Here is a 26,249-nt window from a genome sequence, read left to right as displayed (position 1 = left end):
GCAACTAAACAGCAAAACAACTCAAGAGTAACACAAAAGTGACATTAAGAGATAGCTGTGAATATTCTGTATCCTTCTAATAGAGTATAATCCTTAAAAACACATAGCTACTTATTGATGAAACCAAAGCAATAAACTTTGTCCAGCATGACTGAAAATGACATGAGAGAAATCCATTAAAAAAACTAAATGTTTTCAAATTGTCTTTTTTTTTTTTTCAGTTTTACTATATCACAGTACTTTTCAGTATTTGACTTCAGCATAAGGAACTAGGAAACTAATTTAGTTTATAGAATTAATGTTTCTGAGTAAAAATGAAAATTCAGTGATTTAAGATTTTAGCAAATACATAACCTGATGCCTGTATTCTAAACATTAGGGACACAAATATGTCAGAAGAAAGGCTTGATGTACAATGAAACCTGCTAATCTTACTAGTTCTATATTTTTTCTGAACTTAACGAAGAATTATTTTCTCTTATCTCACCTTCTTGGGTTGTCCTCTTCAAATTAAAATTCTTGTGCCCTGTAGAGATTTAGAAAAGGTTATCCCCGACTAAAATGAGTGCTTCAATAAAGGGAAAAATTCTGTGGAGATCTCTTCCATTTGACGTTGCTTAACTTAAGTACAATAATGTCACATGTACTTAAACAGTAATTGCGGGCACGCCTAAGTCCCTCCCTCTTTCCTAAACCAAATTCCCCAGATCCTAGAAATCCAGCCCTTCTGCCCTCCGGAGGCGCCTTCCCCAACGTGAAGTACAATTTAAAATTTAAGCTCCTGACTAAATAATGATTCCGTAGTCAACTGCTAGGGGATCTGGGCACCCCAGTGTCTCTGGAGGGTGCAGCGGGGTGTAGGCAAGGGCAGGGGGAGTGGGCGAAGCTGCTGGTTGGTGCCTGAAATCTGTGCGTTGCCCCTTTAATTGTGTCCCCAGCCCTCGGGCGTTTCTGTCCAACGCCCACGTCAGCAAATACCTTTTGTTTCTCTCACGTTGGGGCTACTTGTTTTAGGGCGCAAAGGAACGGCCTCGAAAGGGGGTATTTCCCCTGCCGAGAACCGGGAATCTTCTCCCAGCCCGCGCGCGCGACCCGCCGGTGCGCCGCGGCCCGCGGTAAGTGGCTGCGCACGGCGCGGGCGGAGGGCGGGCGGGGCGTCGGGGCTGCCCGGGACGGGCCCACGAGCCTCGCTGCGGGCGGAGGCGCCGCGGGCTCTGGCCCCCGGGGCAGCGGTGGCGGCGGCGGGATGCGGCCCGGGCACCGCGCCCCCAGACGTCCCCCGGCCCGGAGAGCGGCGGGAGGCGCAGAGGCGAGCGGGCGCCATTTGCAGCCCCGGGCGCAGCAACGGCGGCGGCGCGCCGGCTCCGAGGGGCTGGAGACGGTCACAAAGGAGGCGCGGGCGGCCAGCGCCGAGGACGCGGCCTCCGGGCGGCGGCCGGCGGCGGGGCGCACCGGCTCCCAGACTGCGCGGCCACCCCTCCCGCGCCCGCCCGGCCGCCCGGCCCGCCCCGCCTGCGCGCCCGGGAGGGGCTGCGGGACAATGGCCGCGCCGTCGCCGCCCGCGCCCGCCCAGCTGCCCGCTCCGAGCCCCGCGCCCGCGGGGCCCGACCCGGCCGCGGCGCGGGGAAAGGCGGAAAGGCGCGCGGAGCCTCCTGGCGGCGGCGGCGGGAAGGCGGCGCGGGGACGGTGCCGGGCGTGTCTGGAGCCGTCGGGCGCCGCGGACTCCCGGAGGGTCGGCGGCTGGCTGGGCTCCGGCTGCTTGGCGAGTGATGGGCGGCCCGCCGAATGGGGCGGCCGAGGTCCAGGGCTTCTCCTCCGCGGCTCCGGGCACTTCATCGGGATGGTGGCTGCCTGGGCAGTAGTCCGAGTTTCTCCGTACATCCTCCATTCTTTGGTTTTATGTCGTGATGCGACAGATCCGGGCTTAGAACCGGAGGCAGACTTACTCTACCTAACAAATAATTGAGTTATACTTATTGTTTTATGACGGACCCACACATACGCACGTTCTACCTATGCAGACGGCGTCTTTTATAAGTTAATTAGCCGTTTCGCCCCTTCCCTTTCAAATGCGCTTATTTATTGCTGATTGTGCCAGTAGCCAGGCTCCACATCTTTCAAAGGCGTGGTTTTTTTTTTTCCTTTTAAATTGAGATATAATAGACATATATAACATTGTGTTAGTTTTAGTCCAAGACTTGTTCGGAAGCGGTAGATTCTCACCTATTGGGCTTTTAAACTATATACATCAGTATTACTTCTATTAATAAACGGTTGTATTTGCAGAACTTTAGTAAATGGAGTGCATTTGCCTATATGAATTATTACACTTAATTTCACATAAAACAACCACCCAGTCAGGCTAGTGGTTATTCCACTTTTCAGATGAGGAAACGCATTAAGCGTTTAAGCGTTAAGCCAGAAGGTGGACTGTGGCAGCCTTCCAACGCCCTTGACTCCTGTTCTTGCTCTTCATTTCCTCCTAAAGTCACCTCCAGAGTCTTCCAGAAAGCAAGTCATATCGCGCCCCTGCTCAAAAAACCTTAACTGATCTTTATCAGAAACAAGTCTAAAATCCCCAATAGAAGAACCAAGGCTCAAACTTACTCTGTACTCTAGTCATCCCCAAGCCTCAGATATGGTTGGGTTTGCGGGATCCCTGGAGCAGGAGCCCTTCACCCATAACCAGAGCTCAGATGTCTTTACTCCTCAGAGCCCCACTGGCCACACAAGGGGTAAATGGGAAGTGAGAATCTAACCTGCCACCCTTTACCAAATGGGCACGTTTGGGTTAGACTATAGAATGTCAGTAGGAGGCATCATGAATATCTAAACTTCTAGGTCGCGTAAATTTCCAGCCCCTCGGGAAAGAGGGCACTCTGCCAGACCTTATCTCATGGCTTTGAAGTCACTAGTTCTGCTGTTGATAATGATTGGAGCCCAGCAAAAGCTTTGTAAGATAGTGTACTAGTCATCCTGTGCTATTTGTTTATAATATTTATTACGTTTTTAACATTTGTTTATATATTTATAATATTTAAAGGATTTAGTGCAAGTTTTTTGATCCCCTTGAGGGAAGTTTTTGTCACTTCTTTGCTCAGAATTGGTCAGTGGCTCCCCATCATACTCAGACCAAAAGCCAAAGTCCCCTAAGTAGTCTACAGAGCCCTACAGGAATTGGTCCCATGGTGTCCTACCTACCTCACAATTTGCCCTTCCTTTCTGACTCCATCTCTCATTGCTCTCTCCAGCCATCCTTAATGTTGCCCAATCCTCCTTGCCTATTTCATCTCAGAGCCTTTGCACTTGCTGTTCCAGCTGCCTGGAACACCCTTCCTAATGATGCCCACACGACTCTCTCTTTTCCCTCTTTGGACTTTACTTTAAATGCCATTTCTCACTGAGACTTTCTCAACTGTGATTTTGATTCTCGGAAATGTTTTTATACTTAATTCTAAACCTTTACAGGGTTAAAAGATTATCCACCAAAGAAAACAGTTACCATGCCAGTTTGCTGAAGTTCCTTATGGCCCAGGGATTTTTGCTAAGGAGGCTAATGAAATTTGTATCGGTCACCCTGATAGGACACACTAAATTCTAGATTAATGACCATATATCTTAAAAAGATGGTCTTCTAACCTACAACCTTAATTTGAGTTACACTTGTTACCTAAATCTTTAGTCTACTTGTGGCAATATATGTCTTTTCCTCCAATTCTAAAGACCCTTGAAATTAATGGTTCCTACAATATGTAATTGTCTTTTCCATCCACATTTAAATATCTTTGAACTTGTTGGGAATCTTGATTTCTTTAATATTCTTAGGATCATTATAGATAATTTAACTCTTACAGATTTTTAAAATATTTCAAATTGAATTTTGACTGTCTACATGAATTTATAAGTATAATCTGCTGTTGCAACTTATGAGGTCAATCTACTGAAAAGAAAATCTAAAACATATTGCCCATTGTCATGACTTAAGCACACATTTTGGGAAGACTTAAACCTTTCCTGAAGACTCAAGAGTACAATATGAATGCAGGTTATGTCAATGTAGATGTAAATATGATCAAGTTGTAACTGATCCCAATTTATAGGACAAGTCCTATTTTCTTGGAAAAATTCCTGTTATCACTTCTGTTATTCATTCTGTCTCCACTGCCTTCTTAGTTAAATTCCTCCCCATTTCTTGCCTTGACAACTACATTAAGCCTTTTAAATTGGTCTCCCTGGCCCTGCCTCTCCCACTGTTTCTCTTCTTCCATGCTGCCTCAGGTTTTCTTCTGGGCATACAGATTGGATCATCATAACAATAATACCTAATATTTATTGAGCTCTGGCCGCATGCTAGGCATTGTGCTAGGCATTTTGCATACATGATGGTCAGAAGAAGTGTGCACGACTTAAGAGTGCCAATTTGGGGTCAGTCAGCCTGAATTCCAATCTCTGTTCACTTGCTCCTTGTGGAATCTGGGAGAAGATTTTCTTTTAATTTCTCTGTGCTCCCATTTCTTGATCTAGTTGATGTGAATCATAGAAACACTTACCTCATAAAGCTATCGTGAAGACTGAAATAAGATAATGTAGTGTAAAGTGCTTAGTACAGTGCCTAGTAAACATTCAAATATTAGCCATTTATTTTTATTGAGATATAGCTCATATGCCATAAAATTCACCCTTTTAAAGTGTGCAATTCAGTGTTTTTTAGTGTATTCACAAAGTTGAGCAACCATCGCCACTCTCTAATTCCAGAACATTTTCACCACTGTGTAAAGAAACCCCATACCCATTAATAGTCACTCCCTATTCCTGCATCTCCCTAGCCCCTGACAACCACTAATCTACCTCTGTCTCCATCATCTGCCCAGTCTGGACATTTCATATAAATGAAACCATAAAATAGATGGTCTTTCATCACTGGCTGCTTTCACTGAGCTTGACGTTTTTAAGGTTCATCCGTGTTGTCCGGGTAATCAGTTCTTCTTTCCTTTTTGTGACTAAATAACATTCCATTGTATGGATACACCACATTTTGTTTATCCACTTTCCCAAGTGCTGATGGACATCTGGGTTGTTTCTACCCTTTAGCTATTATGAAGAATGCTGCTATAAACATTTGTATCCAAGTTTCTGTGGGGACATATGTTTTCATTTCTCTTGGACGTATACCTAGGAGTGGAATTGCAGAGTTCTCTACATTTAATCATTTAAGGAACTACCAGACTGTTTTCGAAAATAAGGGCACCGTTTTGCATTCCCGTCAGCAGTACATGAAGGTTCTGATTTCTCCACGCTTGTTATTTTCGTGTGTGTATGTGTGTGTTTATTGTAGTCATCCTAAGTAGGTGTGAAGTGATATTTCATTGTGATTTTGATTTGCATTTTCCCTAATGACTAAAGATGTTAAACATATCTTCATGTGCTTATTGCTACTTGTCTTAATTTATTTCTTATTGCTATTAATCTTATTTGTCTTAGCTGTTATTTAATCCTCTTAACAGACTTCCTGAGAGCCTTTTAACAGTCAATGTCCCCATTTTATAAAAAGGAAACTGATGCTTAGAGTTAAGTAACTTGACTAAGTCACATTGCTAGTCATTAGTGGACATATAACTATGTAACTCTCCTTAAAATCCTTCAGAAGTGCCCCAAACCTACAAATTGGAGGGACTTCAGGATCTGGCACCTACATATTTTTCTCTCTTTTAATTTTCCACTATCCCTCCACAGACCCTAAGTCTCCAGCCTCTTTTGAAGAGGTTGTGCTCTTCAATACCTGTCTGTGTCTTTGCCCTTGGTGCTTCTGTCTAGAATGCCTATTGTTCTCTTTTTCATGTATGAACTTTTACTCATCCTTCAAGACTTGACTGTTAAGCCTTTTGAAAACTTTTCTGAACACTCCCAAGCAAAATCCTTGGAGTTCTTTCTTTTCTCCTAGGAGTATTTTCTTTCTTTCTCTTTCTGAGATTCTCTCTCTGCTGACAGACACTGAGGTGTTCTAGAGCACTCATCTTTGACATGGCATCATCTTTGTATTCTCAGGGCCAGGGATAAGTCCGGCAGAGAGTAGGTGCTCAAATATGTATTGAATGAATACATTTCACATTTCAGTTTGAATATCTGACCTTCTCATGAAAATAGAAAAAAAGAGTTTTTTTTTTTTCTTGTTTTACACTGTATAACCCTCTTCAGTGCTCACAGCCCACACAGGTGAGAGGGCTGGGCAGTGGTTCAAGGCTGCAACTTTCTCTGGCATGGGTACTATGAGAGGCCCACAGAGGACCCGCCAAAAGGTTTTTTTCTTAAAAAGTAGGAAAACATGTATAGCTTATGCAATTCAGAACAATGTAAAAGTAATTACTGAATCAAAAGATGAAGTAGCTTTCTTTCAATTGCTTTTCTAACCCTTCAGAAAATCTCCACTGCTTTGAGTCCTGGACTTTCAGCAACATCTGAACCATCGAGGGTATAACGAATACCTTTGGTCTCTCTATCTCACTGCCATTGTTGGATAAGGCGTAATATAAGGTTCTTACAATTTCAGAATATTTGGGGGAAGCTTTATTCCAAAATCTGCTATGTATTTTTCATCATCAGAAGACACTTCAGCAAACCAAACCAGACCATAATTTTACCTAAGACCTTCATAATGTGTACATTAGAATAGTATTCTAAGCCTAAACACTAAAATTTTAAACTTTCAGATTGGAAGTCTTGTCAAGTACGATCCTATTTTCATGAAATCACCTCTGTGATAACATTTTAAAAAGCTGAATAACAAAACAACCTAAGTGTCTTTTAATGGATGAATAGATAAAGAAGATGTGGTTCATATATATAACAAAATAATATTCAGCCCTGAGGAAAAAAAAAAACCTGTCATTTGTGACAACATGGATGGAACTTGAGTGCATTATGCAGAGAGGAATAAGTCAGACAGAGAAAGGCAAATTCTGCATGTTATCACTTATATGTAGAATAAAAAAAGTCAAATTCATAGAAACTGAGTAGAAACTACTTGTTGAAGACTTGGGGTGGGGGAAATAGGGAAAGGTTAGTAAAAAGGCACAAACTTTCAGCTGTCAGATGATTGGGGTCTGAGGATCTAATGTCTAACATGTGGCTATGGTTAATAACACTGTACTGTATAATTGAAATTTGCTATGGGAGTAGAACTTAAATGTTCTCACCAAAAAAAATATATATATATAAAAATATGTGAGGTGGCGGATGTATTAATTATGGGCGGAATCCTTTCACCACGTATATGTATATCACTGATGTATACTTTAAATAACTTATAATTTTGTCAGTTACATCTTATTGAAGGTGAAACAAAATCTAAATAACAAACACCTTGTGAGTGTGTGGGTCAGTCACCCTGCCTCACCTGGTACCCTGGCACAGTAGGGCCTTGGGGCAGTAGCCCTTAGTATCTGTACAGAGTTTATGTCCCTGGATCCCTGTCCTGGTTCCCCCACACTACCCCCATCAGTTCTGCTGGGCCATGAGCCTCCCCTTGTCCCTCTTCTGGGCCAGAAATAGTGGGTGAGGGTGGGCTGGGCTGAGGCTGCCACTGCCACCACTGTCGCTGTAATGAAATCTGTGAGCACTAAAAACAAAAACAACAAACACCTTGGTTCATAGAGCATAATTAATGAGGTAACATTTGAAATGGAAAATGGCAAAAATTGTTTCTAAAGAATAACTCTTCCTTAGGGTGAGGTCTACAATAACTAGTTAGACTAACTAATTAGTTGACCTTAGAGTGGAGGTTTGCTATCCTCAGGTACACTGTAGTTTTGAAATGATCACTTTCTCTGGGTACACAGATATGATGGAACTAGTCAAATTTTTTGTGTCTACTTTTGTTTAAGTTGGCATTCTTTAGGCCACACAAGAAAATGTGTGGTAATAAAATTCTAAAATGTTTATATTTTCTACTCAGTTAAAGCATGTGTTTTAAAGTGGTCTGCATAATTAATAATAGTGATTCCTATTATTATTATTATAATAGCTAAATAAAATAAGCTTGAGGGCTTATTATAAGCCAGCCACTGTTGTCAGCACTTTACTTAGATTATCTTTTCATTTACTCTGTCCCATAACTCTAGAAGATATAGATATTATTACTAGTCCTATTTTACATATGAAGAAACTGAAGCACAGGGAGGGTAACTTCCTGTGTTATCCAGTTAATGGGTGGCAGAGCCAGAATTTGCACTGAGGCAATCTGATTCTAGAGCCTGTACCCTCAAGCACTGCCCAGTACTACTGCTCACAGACAGACTATTCACACTTCTGCTTACATTTTGAGGCAACTGATGTGCTAACATGTCATCTGGGCCCAGTTGCAGGAAAGAAAAACCACTCCAGCATTTTAATTCCTTTTCTAAAGGGAACTGAACGCTTACAAAATCATTGGAAGGGCTAGGAGGAGTGGGCTCCAGGTTGGGCCTTCAGAAATTATTCCCAGGACCAGACTGCCAAACAGGCCCTCCAGGGAAGGGAGTCAGGAGGCCACCAATGGCACTTCTAAGTGCCGAATGACGTTGCTCACTGCAATTCAAGGGTCAAAAAATTGCTATTCGGAAACTGCCCCTCAACACCCACCAACTAGCGATGAATGCCTCCACCAAACTTGTCTCTCGACAGCCATGAGGCTCTGGAGACTGGAATGCTGCAGAAAAACCCAATGTTTCCATAAATGTGCTTGCCAGCATTAACAGCCAAAACAGCAGAAAAATGGCTCCTGCCTCATTTCTTCCTTCCAAATCTCACAGCACAACATCTGATGGATGGACCCCGTTTCACATGGGGAAACTTAACTGTAAAGGAGTCTGGGAAATGGACTTTTTAATTTTCCAGAAGGAAGTAGATAGATAGATAGAAAGGATGCTGGGGTTTAATACACAAATCTCCTCTTAACTAATTTCTGCTAGGGTAGAACTTGGTGGTTATCCCTAAAAATGACATTTCATCAGTATGTGTAAACTGTTTCAGGCACACTCTATGTTCAGAAGTCAGTTCTCTTAAAAAGCCACAGAATTAACTTTTGCTTGCCACTGTACAGATCGAGTACACTAGACAATACTAGTAAGTGCTCATCAGTAGCACTGTTGAAATAGTGAAGTTAAAGCTATCAAAGTAAAAACCCTTTGCTGAGTGCCCTCCGAGCTCACTGAGACTAGGGATAGGTGAGCTTTTAGGGTCGCAAGAAGTTGCTCTCAAAAGTTGTTTATTTTGTTCCCCCAACTACAAAGTCCTAGTTTACCCTTAAATTAGATACTGCTGTTTTAATTTTGGATGTTTCTTAAAATCCTTTCCATAGCCAGTTCTATTCTTTACTGTACTTTAAATGTAACACGTAAGTAGTGTTGATAACCCACTCTCAGAGGTTTGCTTCTTCCCAGCTCCATCACCTTTTGCTCTCAGCTGGCTCTTTATCCCTTTAAGTTTTTAAAAATCCCATTCTTCCCAGCTGTAGAGATGTGGGACTTTTTTTTTTTTTTTCCAATAAACTTTGCCAGTCATAAGAGGAAATCACATTACACTTTATGGAATACTCAGATCATCTTGGCTATTTTCTCTTTTGGTGGCTGCTGAAAAATTTTTTTTTTGTAAGCTTCTAGGTCAGCAGTGTTTTGAATGATTTAAGTTGCCAGAATTCAGACCTCCTCATGAGTGGGTAGTTGATGCATTTGTTTTACTAACTAAAGTATATTTGAGCAGTTCTTTCTTCTCTGGCTGTGTTTTCAGGGCACTCATTTAAAAGTTTTTTTCTTCTTTATACTTTCATAATTGGAAAAAAACTCTTATTATTTTAAAAAGTGATTTCATTAATTTAGTCAAAATTATTTCAGCGGGAATTCTTAGCTGAATCGATTGATTTTTAAAAGCATTAAATTCATTTTTCCACTGTCTATGGACATAAAGCCTTAACACTCTCTACATTAACAACTTTGTGGTCAATGAACAAAAGAGTTGAACAGATTTTTTTTTTTTTTTTTTTAGTAATGAAAAAGGTTTGGAATATAGTAGAAACTGAAACATTTTTAATACAAGAGTTGTTAAGCTGCTGTTGCAAATTGTGGTACATTCTGGTACAATCTGGCAAACTGAATAAAAGATCTGGGTGACTGCAGTGGGGCTTTCTGAACATATGTAGTAGAATTTTTCTTTCCCACTTTCCTCTTAACCATACAGTTTCTAAGAAATGTTTAATTTTACAAGTTGAATCTTTAAAGCTATTCTGTTTGGTTTTTTTGCAAATCATATTGATGCCATTTGCAGGAAAAGGGTAATAGAACATATGTTGCTGTCTTGGTATTTCATTTGTTGGCTTGCCTTTGAATAGCTGTTGTCTTAAGAAGTTTATTTTATTCTCAAAGTTAGAAAGTATGTTTGCTTTCAATTTGCCATAATGTATTTTAATTTTGGAAATCTCTTATTGCAGATTTTAATATTAAGGTTCAGATTATAAATAGATAGATAAATTCCATTAACTAATATTCTATGCCAGATTATCTATTTCTATATGCTAAAAAGTGATACCTGATAAATTCTCCCATATAATTTATTTAAATATTTATTATGTACCTTAGCAGATGTGTCTGTCTCTTATAACAAAAGTTCATTATAAATAGCTACTTTCTCTCTCTACAGGACAATCCTTCATACATAGACTGTGTTTGACTTGGAATCTTCACTTTTTTATTCCATTCAATCAACTTAGCAGGGTTTCAAGAGCAGCATTTGTAAATTTCCAGGTATGAAAAATTTTACTTTTTGATACTACACCTAACTTAAATATATAAATAAAAAGTAGAGTTTTGCAATTACAGATTTTATTTTTCAGAGTATGGGTTTATTGCTTGAAAATTCACTACATAAAACATTCAGTATTCTGATTTTCTTGGCTAGATCTCCCTGTTCACTTATGGCTAAATTTTTAATTCTTTGCCTCTCTTGTGTATGTAACATTTCTATTCTGCCTTAATCAAAGACTCAGATTACATAAGAGCTGGAGATTTTCTAGACCAATCTTCTCACTTTACAGAGAAGGAAATGGAGCCTAGAAAGGTCAAGTTACTAGTCCAGGGACGTGTAGCTGATTTATTGGTAGAACTAGTGTCAGAACTGTGATCTTCCAGCTCTCCCCAAGACGGTGATGAAGGAGTTTAGCCCATCAGTTACATCTTGGAGCTTTGGAGTCACTGTCTGGGTTAATACCCTTTTCTGTAAATGGGGCTAATAATACCATCTGTCTGATAGGTTATCGTGTGTCGGGATTAAGGAGACAATGCATATTGCTACTATTATTATTGCCTGTGGCCCTTTCATTTTTCACCATGTTGACCTCTTCACTGCTTCTTGAAGCTCCTCACCCTTGGTGTACACGTTCTCTTCTGAGTCTCCCTGTGATTCTTGATAACACTGGCTTCTCTTCCCCACTGTGCTCCACAGTTGGGGACACGTCCCTCCCCTCCTCTGAACTTCAGACTAGCACGTGCAGTGGCCGTCTGACCACAGCAACCTGATTTTCCGACTCACATCAAACGTGATGTACTTCAGACCTAAGTCATTGCTTTTGCTCTAAACCTGGCTTTCTTCCTCCTGGCTTCCTAACTTTTGTTAGTGATACTACAAAACACCTAGGCTTTAAAAATCACTGTGTTCTCTTTTTGTCTCTCTAGCCTTCCACAGCCAATTACAAATTGTGGTACACTTTGGTACAATTATGCAAATTGAATAGGAGTTGTGAAAGATCTGGGTGACTTCAGTGGGACTTTCTGAACATATGTAGTAGGATTTTTCAATCAGCCATCAAGACCCACGGATTTATTTCCTATTCAAGTCTTCTGTGTATTTTCCATCTTCCATTCCTGCCATCATCACTGTGTTCAGGCAGGTAACCAGACTGACAGTTGCAATAGTGCAGCTGTTTGTTCATCTGGAAGTAGCTTGGTTTGTTCTGTCTTTCTCTCTCTCCCCCTCTTCCTCTCTCTCTCTCTTTCTCCCAAGAAATACAACCTCATGACTTTTCATAATACAATGCCATCTTGTCACTTGTTCATGGAGCACATGAATCTTGATTTAAGTAGACACAGAGTATCATTACTCTGAGAGCTCCTGAGATATCTTAATCTTGAATTACAACCTAGATCTAGCTAAACGTGAGTGAGACTGATAGTTAGTATTTCACCCACTCATTTGACACAGTTTGAAATGTTTATTTTTGAGTATATTCGTATGATTCAAAACTCAAAATATTAAACAAGTTTACTGTATAAAGTCTCCCTTCCATCTTTGCCTTCTGTCTCCCAGGTCCCACCTCACATTTTTTTTTTTTTATATCTCACTTTCAATTGGCAACTATTCTGGGTTTCTTGTTAATCCTTCCAGAGTTTCTGCTTATTTTTTCCCATACACACACACACACACACACACACACACACACTCTTTCTTGCTTTTTCAAAACTTAACTATATGTGTCATAGTTACCATATATGTATCATAGCCATCTTTCCATATGACTGTCCTCCCCTACTGTTGGACATTTTTCTAATCTTTTGCTATCATAAACAGTGCTGCAGTGAATAGCTATGCACATGTGTCACTTTGATCAGGTACCAGTATACCTGTGAGATAAATTCCCAGAAATTGCCTGATCAGAGAATATATGCATTCGTAATTTTGAGAGTTATTGCAAATTGCCCTCCATGGGGTCATACCAATTTATATTCCTACCAGTAAAGACTGAAAGTGCCTGCTTTCCCACAGTCTTATCAATGTTATCAAATTTTTGGATTTTTTGCTCATTTGAGAGGAGAAAAATGAAACAACAGTGTAGTTTTAATTTGCATTTATATTTTTACGGCTAAGGTTGAACATCCTTTCATGTGATAAGGGACATTTGTATTTTTCTGTGAAGTGTCCTTTGTCTCATTTTGTCAGATTATTTTTCTTTTTCTTGCCAATTTCTTAGAAGCCTTGTGTATATTGTAGAGATTGCCCTTTTCTCTAATAGATGTTTTTGCCATGTTGTCTTTTGCCTGTGTTTTGTGGTGTTTTTTTTTTGCCATACAGAATTTTGTTTTATCTTTATGTAATCAAATGTATCAGTTTTGTATTTTATGGCTTTTGTATTTAGAGTCATGGTTATAAAGGCCTTTCCCATTCTGGGTTTATGAAGTCTTCCATATTTTCTCTTAGCACTTTTATGACCTTGTTTTCATACTTAAGTCTTTGATCCATATAGAATTTATCCTGATATAAGGTGGGAAGTGTAAAGCCAGTTAAATTTTTTTTTCCAGAAGACTAGAAATTGTCCCAATGCCATTTAGTAAATTGCTCATCTTTTCATCACTGGTTCATCATACATTAAATTCCCACATACATTGGGGTACATTTCTGGATTTCCTTATATACGCCACTGGTCTGTCCTTCTCTTTGTCACCAGCATCACAGTTTTAATTACTGATGGAGTATATAATATAATTGTGTATCTGTTGATGCTAATTCCTTTGTTCTCCTTTTTCCAAATTTAACTGGCTATTCTTGCATATTTATTCCATAAAACTTTAGCATCAACTTGTATTGATCTTAAAATAACCTGTTAGTATTTCTATTATGATCATGTTATATTATAAAATAACTAGGAAAAACTGGCATCTTAATATGTTGAATCTTCCTATTTTCTTTCTTTTTTTCTTTTTTCTTTTTTTTAATGAAAATACTCAGTTGATTTTGATTCATTTTCCTTGCTCTCATCCTTGCCCTCCCTCCATATCTGTCCAAACCTAACCCATCCCTCAAGGGTGATATACTAGGATTGAATCTTCCTATTTACAGAGGGTTTGATTTTCCATAGTCTTCTCTTGTGTCCCTTAGTTTTATTCTTGAGTCTTGTGCATTTCTTGTTAAATTTATTCCTAGGTATTTTGTATTTTTGATGCTATTGTAAATGGGAGTCTTATTTCATTATATCTCTAACCTAGTGTGGGCGTTTTTTGCTATATATAAAAGTTAATTGATTTCTAATATTAATTTTATAGCTTCCTTTCCCCTATGAATACTTTTTGCTTGTGGTAATTTTTTTTTGAGGTTCTTAAGATGTCGTTTTATTTGCAGTTCCAACATTCAGAAGAACATTCATTTCCTGTTAGCTTCTTTTGTAGTTTGCGGGTGTAGCGACAAGGTACTTTGGCCTTTTGTCAGTAGAGTCCAAAATGCCAGCCTTTAGACACAGATGTAATTTATTTGAGTGTTTGTGGTAACTTTACAGTTGATTCTCTTGCATTTTCCAAGTATACAATCATATTATTGGCAAATAATGATAATTTTACCTCCTACTTTCCAGTGGTCCTTTCTCTAGTTTCTTTCTCGAGTCTAATTGCATTGGCTAATGTCTCCAGAAGAGTGTTAAATAATATGTAGTGGTGACAGTGGACATCCTTGTTCTTTTGCTGACTTTACTGGGATACTTCTATTAGGATGCTAAATTTCCAGCTGAAATGGATATATTTTATATCACCAACAAACATTTAACTCTGTGCCGTAAAATGGAAATTAAAAAAAGAAAATGAGTATGACATTACCTGCCTTCAAAAAGTTTACAGGAAAAGATAGACACAAAAATTAGTGTGATAGGCGTCACAGTAAAGTTATATGTAGTACACAATGGGGACACAAAAAAGTGTGATAGCTAATCAGCTTGAACCCCGTGTCAAGATAACATTCCAAAGAACAATGTGCTCAAAGCACATTAGCTTAGTTTGCCTTTGAAATGTTTTCATTGAATTAATTATAGCATGTCCTTGACTTTAGGGGAACCTTTGTTAGTTCAGTAAGGACACCAGTGAAGATATTTGTTGAATGTCTCCCACATCCCAAACATTAAACTAAGGCTGGGCATACACATAGATGTGGTCTCTGCTCAAATGGATATTACAGTGTAGCAGGGAAACACACATCCAAACAGGCAAATAAAATGCATTCCAGCAATTGCCATGATAGACTTGTATAACGTACAGTGGGGCATGGAGAAAATAGCAATTAACATGAGCCCAGGGAAGTCAAGGAAAGCTTACCAAGGGAGGCTCTGTTTGAGCCGACTCTAAAGGAGGGGTAAGAGTTTCTGAGATTGAAATGGGTGGTTTTATCGTAGCACGGGAACAATATGTACAAACGGTTGGCGGCATGAAGGGTCTAATGTGCCTGGGAATGGCATATAGCTTAAGAATGGGAGATGAGGTAGGTGGCAGGGGTGAGCATGCAGAGATTGGCAGAAGCTGGGTCCCAAAGGGTATTAAATCCATTCACAGAAATATAGACTTTATCTAGTAGGCAAGAGGGAACTACTAAAGAATTTTTAAACAGGAGAATCTAGAAAGATAACATACTTCAGGATGGATTGAGGGGAGAAAGATAAAAGACAAGGAGACCAATTAGGAAGTTGATTGATTAATCCAGATATTCTTTGTGATGACATTTAATGTCCTCATGTAAGAATTCACATACAAATTCCTCATAGAAGTTAGTGCCAGAAGAATGCTCATTTCTACTGGGGAAATGATGTGAACACTATGTAAATTGTTTGTGCTTCTCTTTTTTTGTTTGTTTGTTTTGTTTTTGCCTTGGATTCCAGGATAAATGGTGCTAGATATAAACCTACAGAAACCATCTCATTTCCATTTTAGATTTCTAATTTCTATTGTAAAATACGTTTCATATATATTTTAAACTATTTTAAATCACTTTAAAAGAAATGTACAATCATTTTAGAAATGTAAACAAATATAAAGAAAAATATAAATTCTTGAAATCATCTACATTCCCCAAGTATATTCACCCTAGATAATGACATTCTGCCTCCACCTCAGTAGCAACACAGAACTCATTACTTTGCAAGGGGGCAAATTCTGTTATTGAACAGCTTAACTCAGTATTTCTCTCTCTCTCTCGCTCTCTTTTTCTTAACCAAAACCTGCAGTATGAAATATTACATTTTACATCATGACCCGATAAACACATACCTGGGATTCTGCGTATTAATCTGTCTCTCTATCTGAAACAAACAAAAAAAATTCTGTAAGAATTCTTACTGTTTGTAATAAGCTCTAATTTTTTTATTAAACAGTTTTACTGTGGTATAATTTCTGTACTGTAAACTACACATATTTCAGATATACAATTTGATGAATTTTGATAGATGTATACACCTATGAATCCACTACCACAATCAAGATACCTAATATTTCTACTACTCCCCAAGAAGTGCAAATCTCAAACTCCCAATTTATTCCTTCCCACCCACCCACTATCTCCCCTGGTAACCATAAGTGTGTTCTCTGTCTATAAGTCTGTTTCTGTTTTGTAAATAAGTACATTGGTATCTTTTTTTAGATTCCACATATAAGCGATATCATATGGTATTTTTCTTTCTCTTTCTGGCTGACTTCACATAGAATGATGATCTCCAGGTCCATCCATGTTGTGGCAGATGGCATTATTTCATTCTTTATTATGGCTGAGTAGTATTACATTGTATAAATATACCGCAACTTTCTGTTGGTGGACATTTAAGTTGCTTCCATGTCTTGGCTTTTGTAAATAGTGCTGCTGTGAACATTGGGGCATGTGTATCTTTTTGAATTAGAGCTTTTTCTGGACAGATGCCCAGGAGTGGGATTGCTGGATCATGTGATAAGTCTATTTTTAGTTTTTTGAGGCATCTCCATACCGTTTTCCAAAATGGCTGCACTAAATTACATTCCCACCAGCAGTGTAGGAGGGCTCCCTTTTCTCCACACCATCTCTAACATTTATTGTTTATGGACATTTTATTGATGGCTATTCTGACTGGTGTGAGGTGATACCTCATTGTAGTTTTGATTTGCATTTCTCTGATAATTAGTGCTATTGAGCATTTTTTCATGTGCTTATTGGCGATTTGTATAAAACAGTATATTTCTGTTTCTCCTCTTGGCTTCAAATATTTTTTCTGCCCCTCCTTTTCAGGAACATCAATTATAAATATATTAGACCAGTTTGATATTGTTTAACATGTTACTAAAACTATTTTTTGTCAGCTTGTTTTTTTTTTTTTAACTTTAGTTCAGATAATTTCCATTGCTATTTCTTTACATTTATGGATTATTCTTCTGCAGTTTATAATCTGCTATTAAGCCTACCTAAGAATTTTAAATTTCAGATATTGTATTTTATTTCTAGACAATTTTTGATTTTTTTAATATCATCACTTTCTCTCAGTATTTTCATGTTTTTCTTTAAATTTTAAATTAAATTTAAACCCAAGATTTTTAAATATAAAATTTTATTAAGTATAATAACTTTTTTACATCCTTGTTTGCTAAATCTAGCATCTGTTTCACTTCTGGATCTGTTTCTGTTGACTAATTTTTCTTCTGATTTTAGGGTGACTTTTTTTTTTTTGCTTTTTCACATATCTAGTGATTTTTGTTTGAGTGATGGTCATTGCAATTATGTTTTTGAATATTTGAATTTTGTTGTTTTTCTTTAAAAGCTTTTGAATTTTGGTTTATTTGTTAGTTAAGTTGTAAATGGATCAGTTTGATGATTTTGAAGCTTGTTTTTGAGCTTTGGGGCAGTTTTTAGAGTGATCTTTACTGTTGAGTTAGGTTAGCCCTTCTACTAAGGTGTTATTCTTCTGGGGTCTCTACTAAATACCCTAGGTGTTCAGTAAAGAATCTGTACTCTGGCTGGTCAAAACTTAATTGTCTCTCAACCCTGTGTGAGCTCTGGGAATTTTTCTGCTCATAGTTCCCCAGTTGTTCTTTACCTGAACTGTTGTAGTTTCTCCCTGCACATGCGTGCATTAGTGTTCAGCACAGACTCTAGAATACTCCTGTATACATTTATTGATCTCATTGTCTGTGTAGTTGCCTCCTCTGGTACTTTGCCCTACAACTTCCCGGCACCTCAGCCTTCTTACACACAAACTGTTCAGTCCAGTTTGAATTCCTCTCCCTGTATCAAAATGCAGAAAGCCAAAGTGATAATAGGCTTCCTCATTTGATTCCCTTTTTCTGGGGTCACAGGCTCACTTTTCCAGTTTTCATTGTCTGAAGACAATTTTTTCATGTATTTTGTCTAGTTTTCTGATTGTTTATAGCAGAAGGCCAAGTCTAGTACCAAATACTCCAACATGACAAAAGCCCAAGAATTTTACTTTAGAAAGTAGTTTTCTAATTTTACCTTTCTATTTAAAGGTATATAATATCATTTGCAATAAAAATAACTTTCATCCTTTCCAGTATTCATACTTTGTATCAATTATCTTGCCTAATCCATTGGCTAGTACTTTCAGGACAATGTTAAATAATAGTATTGATAGTTTCCTGATATTTCTCCCTAAGGGTAGATGGGAAAGCATTTAAAAGAGATAATATCCAGAGTTAATGGAAGTGATGGAAGAAGAGGACACTGTCATCTAGTGTTGGTGAAGATATAAATTGATACAATGCTTTGGGAAGGCATTCTGTCTGTACCCACTTAGCAACTCCACTTCTAGGAATCACATTATTCCATATATCCTATTATATATGTGACCAAAGATATTCATTGCAGCATTATTTATAGCGGCAAAAAATTGTACAGTCATGACCCATTACCATGCTTCCGATGAGAATAGAGGAATTAATTTTAACTGATCGGATATGATAGTAAAAGATTGGATACTGATTTGATGCTTCTCTAGTGATATTCCTAGATGTTTTGTTTTGGCAGTTGTATGACATAACTCTGAATGTATTCTACCTCTATTAGCATAGTATCCCTGTTGTGTCTGTGCTTCAGAGACTTGATCATGTAAGGACTGAGCAAAAGCTGGATCTTTGGGCACATGATGAGAATGTGAAGGCCTCAGTCTCTAGCCCTGATTCAGTCTTTTTATATAATAATTTCTGGGAGATTTGGGATTTTGAAGCCTACTATTGGCTAGAAACCGGGTTATATTAAACATGAAAGAAACTTCATTAGAGACATAACTCCTTGAGCACTAATTTATTATAGTACTCTTCATCTTTATATATGTTTGTATTTATAAATTTGATACAGTACTGAATTGTGGTTAGTGCACATAAAAAAATAACTGCTCAGCCAGTTCAATTCAGTTAGCACTAAGGAGAGCTGATTTAGCAAATAGTATGTTCCTGAGTTTGAAAAGCCTCACTAATCTGTGTTTCTTCACCATGGTCTCACTTTCTGTCATTATTTTACATTCTGCTGAATGATTTTGACCTATAATGATGTGTTAAGGCTAAAATTACTATAAAAGTACTAAACAGAAATATTATTTTGGATGTTAAAATAGATGTTTTACAGTGGTTTGAACCAGGGAGACACATTCAGGAAACTGGTCAACTATTAATTAGAGATTGGTGGAAAACTGACATCATGAAAACTATCATAAAAGCTATTGTAGCCTGAGAAGAAATGACTCACAACTATCTGAATGAATAAAGTTGAAAGAAGCTTTGCCTGGAGGCATGCCAGGACTTCAACGGATATGAAGGGAAATAATAACTGCAAAATAGCAACACCAGAAACTATGCTTTAGTGATATGATGACCTTAATTGCACAGATTCTATTAATGTTCCCATTTCTAGAAATATAGTTCTGTCTGCTAAATAGAGTATTCTTGAAAGGGCTATTGCTGCAGGCTTGGAGAGTGTCACAAATTAGGAATAAATGACTCTTGGTCACACATGATAGAAGTCAAGCTTAAATTTAAGCAGAAAATGAAATTTATTGGCTCACGTAACTAAAAATCCAAGAGAGCATTGGTTTTAGGCACAGCTGGATTCAGGAGTTATAATATATCATCAGGACTCTCTCTAAAACAATTTTGTCTGGCTTTCTTTTGTGTTAGCATCATTCTTAGGTGCGCTTTCCCACTTACAGAAGATAGCTTTTTGCAGTTCTAGGCTTATATGATCCCTAAGTCCTCTGCCCTCATGTAGTGAGACCTTCATTCTCTAGCTTCCATAACACATTCGGACTGACCAGTCTGGTTCATATGTCCATGCAGTCAGGAAGGCCAAGGGATTAATAGCATCACCAAATTGTGGAAGGCAGTTCCCAAAAGAAAAAGAAGAATCTTATGCTGAGGAAGAAAGGGATGCTGTGCAGGCAAAAGACAACAGAAGTCCAACTATCATAACAGATATGGAAGGAGGCTCATGTAAAAGGTACACATGAAATGTTATGGATGAAATGATTTGATGCCTATGGTTTTATTTTTAAATATTCTTGGGGGAGGGGGAATGGAGGCAGATAGAAGATATGCAATTAAGGGGAGGGTATAGCTCAGTGGTAGAGTGCATGCCTAGCACTCTAGGTCCTAGGTTCAATCCCTAGTACCTCCATAAAAAAAATAAATAAACCTAATTACCACCCCCCCACAAACAAACAAACAAACAAACAAATGAACAAAGACACGAAATTAGCAAAATTCATCGATGTTAAAGCTGAGTAAGAAATACACAAGCATTCATTATATTATCTACCCTGCTTTGGTGAGTGTTTAAAATTTTGCTTAAAGAAGTTAATGACAAAAACAAAACAACAACATTAACAACAACAAAATAAATGCAGTTTCTAATCGACTATGACTGTTTGTAAGAAGTAAAAGTTGAGAGAGAAGCTGAGAGGGAAGATTATATGCCATTTGTCCAGAAGGGCAAGTCTCAATAGATCCTTTTCTTAGACAGCTGATTTGTCTGTTTTGGGGACCAGAAATGTTATCAGTCAGGGTCTACTCGGGGAAACAGAAACCACTCTGGGTATTTCAAAGAGAGGAAATTTAATACATGAAATTCTTTCCAAAAGTTTAAGACGAGTTGGAACAGCAAAAAGAAAAAGAGGGGCCAGAGGAGCTAGAAGAATTCTAATCATAGATCAGAAGGTGCTGTGCCCCTGAGCTGGAGCTCACTAGTCTATGCTGGCTGCTGTGCAACAGTTGACAGTTGGAGTTGCTGTCACAGTCATTCTGGATCTGCCAAAGAGGTACCACTTCTATCAGAGATGGAAAGCCCAAAGGCTGGAAAGTCTACTGGAGTCCAGAATCACCCACTTCAGCTGCCATTACACCAACAGCCAGCAACCACCAGAAATTGCTGCATTTCCCAAAGCAGGAAGCTTTTTTTCCTTTTACTGATCTCCTGTCAGTGCCTTCTATTGATGGAATCTAACAGGAAGCCAGCTGCAAGGAAGGAAGCCTGGGAAATATCATTTGCAGAATTCCAATTACATCAGTATAGAGTAGAGTAGAGCATGGCAAGTGTTGAGCTGAGAGACAGGCAAATAACCAATATAGTCCACCCTCTTTGGCTGCTTGGCATCCATATATACCACTCTTCCCATATTTAAAATTCTAAACGAGCTCACAAATCTGCTTTCCACTATGCAACTATCCTTCATACAAACAAAGACACCCTCACCGTCTCCTCAAAATGGGTGATGTTAATTCCTCTTTTAGGTCAGTCATGATCCAAGTTAATGGAAGCATGCAATGTTTCCCTGATGGCAACATTCCTATCTTAGGAGCTAAGACCTCTACAGGGACAGAAAGCAGAAATTCTGTAAGTGGGCTGTTAGAGGTAAAAGTGAAAGGAGGCATTGCTACTTTCATCCCTTGATTTCTAGAAGTGAGGATTCTAGCTATGGAAAAAAATAGTGTCATATATTGGTCAGTGGCTAAAAGCATATACCACATCCATTTGAATAGCACCCTAATCTCTCAAGGTATCATCACTCAGATGGGGCCATCATGGAATATTCAGTTAGTTATTCCACTGTTTTATCAGGCAGGCTGCTTCTGGGTGATGGAGTACACAGCATGCTTCATGGTGGCTAGGTAAAACAGCTGGCTGACAGCCTCAGAACAGGTCATCTTGTCCACCTGATTTCTGAGAGTCTCCTCTGCAGTGGGTACCCTTTTAAACATTCACATGAGACACTAAAATCTCATACCCGAGGTATATCTACTTGCCTCTTCCCCTTTTTTTTTTTACCAGATCTTCTATCTGGTTCTTTCTAAATCCTTGACTGTTTGGCCAACTTGTTAGCCATTGTCCATGAATCAGGGTAAAATCTGTACCTGTGTCTATCTCTTTGTCCATGCCAAGTGGACAACCAGATGCTCACTGGGAGATTTTTCCTTCCCAGAATCTTTCGGGAACTCTCCTGATTAGAGTAGTGATGTTTCAGTCATCCACTTCTAGCTGGTGCCAGCATATTGTGCAAAATCATCTCTAAATCAGTCAACTCATTGTATGGGACTCACCATGGGACCAAACGTGTGAGTTGAGGAAAGGCAGCAATGTACTAGGAGTAGGTGCTGTCAAAACTGTGCCATCTGCTCATGGACTTATTTGTGTATACGGGACCCGTTCACTTCAGTCTTGTCCATAACACTTCCTCCGGATAGTGGAGTGCTTGATATCCATGCCCAAGTGTGCAATTTGGTGTGTCAGTGACACCCAGGAAAGGCAACTCAGGCATGGCCACTTGATGTCCCACGGCCAGGCATCAAGCTCTAAGAGGGCCTGGTAGGTGGCATTCCAAAAGTTCTTTTCCAAAAAGAGAACAGCTAGCTGCTGGAGAGGTGTGATGGTTAATTTTATGTGTCAGCTTGACTGGTCTACAGTGTTCCCAGTTATCTGACCAAACATTCTGGATGTTTCTGTGAGAATGATTTTGGATGAGTTTTTTTTTTTTTTTTTTTTATTGAAGTATAGTCAAGTTTTGGGTGAATTTTAATACTTGCTTTGATAGCCTGAGAAAAGCAAGTTGCCCTCCCTAATGTGCATGGGCCTCTTCCAATCAGTTGAGGGCCTGAATAGAATAAAAGGCTGATTCTCCCCGCAAATAAGAGGATATTTCCTTCTGCCTGACTGCTTTGAGCTAGGACATTGGCGTTTTTTTCCCTGCCTTTGGACTCCAACTGAGACACTGGCTCTTCCTGAGTCTCAAGCCTGCCACCATTGCCCTGGAACTTACACCCTGGGTCTCAGGCCTTCAGACTTGGACTGGAACTGCACCATCAGCTCTCCTGGCTCTCCTGCTTGCCAATTACAGGTCTTGGAGCTTGTTAACCCCCTTAATCATGTGAGCCAATTCCTTATAATAAACCTCTTTTTATATGTATATTCATCCTATTAGTTCTGTTTCTCTGCAGAATCCTGACTCATACAAGAGGTCATGGATTTTTTCCCCCAAATTCTAAGGGCTGTGATTCTCCCACTGAGGCTCACCAGAAACTCCATACAGCATCCCTGTTTACCACAGACCTCTAACACAATTGGAGTTACTGGGTCATAGGCCTACATAGAAGAGCAGCTGGCACTACAGCCTGGACCTTCTGCAGGATCTTTTCTTGCACTGGGCCACAATGAAAATGGCCATCTTATGAATTTCTCAGTATATAGGTTGGAGTATCAGACCCAGATGAGTTATATAGTTGCCTCCAAAAATAAAAGACTCCTGCAGCATGTTGTCTGTCTTTTTATGGTGGGTGGCACAAAGTACAGCAGTTACTCACTTTAGATTGGGCTGATCCAAACATGTCCCAGATAATCTGACCTCTCAAAATGTCAGCAAGGAGGCAGGACCCTCAGTCTTCATGGCGTTTGTCTCCCACCTCTGGCATGCATTTATCTTCCTAAGGTATAGGATACTTGCTGCTTTCTGTTCATTATGTCCAGTCAGCCTAATATCATCAGTGTAGTGAACTGTTATCCCTGACAGGTGAAAGCAAATTGCTGCTTATGTTTCTTGCTAATCCGTATAGAGACAGAAGCATCTCTTCAAGTCAGTGGCCATATTCCAAGTGACGCGTACTATGTTGATTTGCTCCAATAGAAAGATCACATCTGGAACAACAGCTCCAATCAGAATTACCCACTGATTAAGTATACTAAAATCCTCAATCAGTCTTCAAGACCCATCCACCTTCCAGAGGTGGCCAGATAGGCAAATTAAATGCAGAAGTGGTAGGAATTGCTACCCAAATCTTTGAAGCCTGTGATGATGGCACTAATCTCTGCATATACCTGCAAGATTTAGTATTGGTTTTGGTTTATCCTGGTGGGGAGGGAAAGTTAAGAATTTCTATTTGTTCCTTCTTACTATAATATCCCCCACACCATGATCAGGGAGCAAATTTGGGGCTTTTGCCAGTCGCTAAGTGGGGCTTTTGCCAGTCGCTAAGTAGGGCTTTTTGGCACTGTACTTCAGAAATTGGAGAAATGGGCGTAGGATGAGATAGACTCAGGCCAGAACTCCATTATCACTTGATCTCAGTAAGCCCCTACTTTGGCTGGTGCATCACAACAGTGTTTTCGGTACCCCGGAATTAATGCCATTGCAGAACCAATATCTAGTAATCCCTGAGAGCTCTAGATACTTATTTCCCTTTTCCCAGTGTTCTGTCATCCTAGTAAACGGCTTCACTTCCATTCATTTAGTAATGACTTACTAGGACATCACTTCAGATCCCTTTGAGGAAGACTTGAAGGAAATGTCTAGTGTGTGTTTGTGGATAGTGTATTGCTCCTCTTCAGTTAAATGTTCTATAATCCAGTTCTGTAAAGCAGCCTAGGTCTGAGGTATGGATGGTAGCCTGTCATGCTCCAATATGGTAAACCAGATCAGATTGCTGCCCAATAGGCCTAGAGTTTCTGATGGTTGGTTGGTTGGTTTTTTGTTATATAGGCCAATTTAATACTTTAGTAAGTGTTCATCTAGACAGTTCCTAGAGACAACATGATCAGTTAGCCATCACCAGAGATCTACCCCCTCTGCACATTATGGTAATTGTTTACACATTGTCTCTGACATTTGACCACTGTCACTTGGCCTTTGCCACTCTGGGATCTCATCATCCCCATTTCAGTGAAGACCTCTCCCTCTGTCATCCCCATCCTACAAAGGATAGCCATCATATCTTAGTGAAGTGTCCTCTGGACATTTGAGTTTCTCCCTCCACATTATGCCAGAATTTTTGGCATCTCAGTCTCATTGAGTTCAAGTTGTGGTTAGCCTGTGAAACAGATTTTTAGAGCCATTCCTAAGTACTTCAACTAACTATCTCTTCCTGCATGGTATTTTTGAATTACCTTTCCTGGGAAATGCTGAGATCTGACTCCGGTATGGTGTGGTGGCAATGAAGGGTGGTGAGGTGTGTCTGAGGAAAATTGGCATCACCTTGGAAGGTAATTGCTTCAGATGAGTTACTACTGTCTTCAAGAAAGGGGAGGCTAGTCTCCTTAGACAAAGAAGGGGAGGCTGCTTCCCTGGCAAGGGAGGCTCATGGGAATTTAGAGGCTCAAGTTTCCCAGATTATCTGAATCTATTTAAATGTTCCTATTCCAAGTCTGAGGGTCTCCTTCACAATCAATACCCATCACATAAGGCTGTTGGTCAGGATGTAAAATCAACTCACGTTGTAATTTTGCAACCCACTCAGTTACATTTGGGGTCTAATTTTTAGTATATGCACCCTGTGGCTTCACAAAGAAATTCCTTTAGGGTCAGAGTTCTCTGGTTCTCTGATGGTGACTTGAGTTGAATTTAAAGATTGGAGCTTGTCATTTCCTTTCTGTAAGTGCTCCAATACAGTCAGAAGCAGCTAGCCTCCCAGGTCCTTGTAGTCATTATTACATCATGATGGCCAAATGCAGCAGCCACTTGGTCTCCCAAAGTCAATAGGACTTCACCCTAAGCAAACCCAGGTGATAAGGTAGGTAATCATAGTGTGACTACATGACATGAGTTACCAGTATTTCCATCTCCATTGGCAAAAGGTCATCACTCTGTTCAAGCTCAAACAGTGAGCAAACCAGTCCCCAAATCCTATTTTGGAGGGTCTCTTTCCTGGGACACTTTCTGTTGCCATGATTATAGAGTAAGAGTCCTATCCAGAAAAAGGAAGTCATTCTAGATATTCCAGATACAGATAAAGTAATATAGGAAATTACAAGCTGTGGGAAGGCCTGGAAGGGCTCACATGAGGATGGGGGATGGAGGAACAAAAAGAAAGAAGGAAATGATACTCAGAGATCACAAGCTGTTAATCACAAGGGCTCAGAGTTCACAAGTCCTTGAAGCTGAGCCCACAAGAGTAAATTGCCTGCTACACTTTTGGAGACACAGTCAGTCTTGTATCTGCTGAAGAGTTGCCACCTCTATCAGGGCTGGA

General features: G+C 39.5%; 1 protein-coding gene across 2 annotated transcripts in view; it reads left to right on the top strand.

The window, feature by feature from the left end:
• Positions 1–715: 715 nt before the first annotated feature.
• ZBTB8A (zinc finger and BTB domain containing 8A) overlaps positions 716–26,249 on the top strand; it is a 48,996-nt gene continuing 23,462 nt past the window's right edge. The window contains exons 1-2 of one of the 2 annotated variants that reach the window (XM_074376938.1): positions 716–1,115; positions 10,669–10,772. The gene's annotated coding sequence lies outside the window, so the exon portion shown is untranslated. The remainder of the gene's footprint in view (positions 1,116–10,668; positions 10,773–26,249) is intronic. The other variant, XM_074376937.1, reaches the window with a different exon arrangement.

This window comes from Camelus bactrianus, chromosome 13, assembly GCF_048773025.1.
Source record: "Camelus bactrianus isolate YW-2024 breed Bactrian camel chromosome 13, ASM4877302v1, whole genome shotgun sequence".
Classification (NCBI taxonomy): Eukaryota; Metazoa; Chordata; class Mammalia; order Artiodactyla; family Camelidae; genus Camelus; species Camelus bactrianus.
This window is presented reverse-complemented; position numbering and strand designations above follow the sequence as displayed.